This window comes from Arachis duranensis, chromosome 4 (genome assembly GCF_000817695.3).
Source record: "Arachis duranensis cultivar V14167 chromosome 4, aradu.V14167.gnm2.J7QH, whole genome shotgun sequence".
Taxonomy (NCBI): Eukaryota; Viridiplantae; Streptophyta; class Magnoliopsida; order Fabales; family Fabaceae; genus Arachis; species Arachis duranensis.
Genome location: NC_029775.3, coordinates 116,107,425 through 116,108,306, shown reverse-complemented (window position 1 = coordinate 116,108,306; position 882 = coordinate 116,107,425).

Below are 882 nucleotides of genomic sequence, written 5' to 3'. Positions count from 1 at the left end.
AAAATATATAATTTATTATAAAAATATTAATTAAATAAAATATACGTTAACTATTATGTTATTACTACTAAAAATAATTTTTATTGTAGTGATGTATCCGTTACCAAATCCCATGAGGAAAAAAATGTAATTTATCCTAAACCTTTTTATGCTAGCTATAATTGGTAAAACTTTCTTTCAACTTAAATTTTCATTATCATAAATTTCCAAGTCATCATATATATAATCCTTTTACTTGAGAGCATTCTCCACGTATCTTTTAATTTCTTTCTCTAATTAACAAATTTTACATTGATATGGAACAAAATATATAGGACAAAGAGTTATAGTCCTCACATTCAGCTCTCAAAGATACTTACAAACTAAGAGTTCTTTTTCAATATATCGATTAATAAAGAAGTCTAATTTTTTAATCTCTCTCAAGTGTATATTTTGAAGAGATAAAATGAAGTTTGGCATTCAATTTTAAGGTAAAATTTGTAACTTGTGTAATAAGAACTTTTAACTATGTGATAAGAATTCCATGCGTAGGATATGAAATCATTGTTTTGAACTGAAAATTCTCATTTTATTTTAAGATATGTCTGATTAAGGATAAAAATATAGGATGAAAAATTTGGTGTGATAAAAATATAAAGATGAAATTTTTTAGACAAATCTGATGTATAAATTTATGATGAAAATTTAAATATAGTTAATTTCATGTAAAGTTGATAGTTTAGAGTCGTTAGAACATAATTTAATCAAATCTATTAAATTATTTAAAATTGTACCTGAATTTTTATATAAAAAATTTATTTTATTTTTACTCCAACTAAATATACGTTGGCGTTAATAAAAGAATTTCAAACTTTTTATCTAAATTATTGTCCGATCAATGAT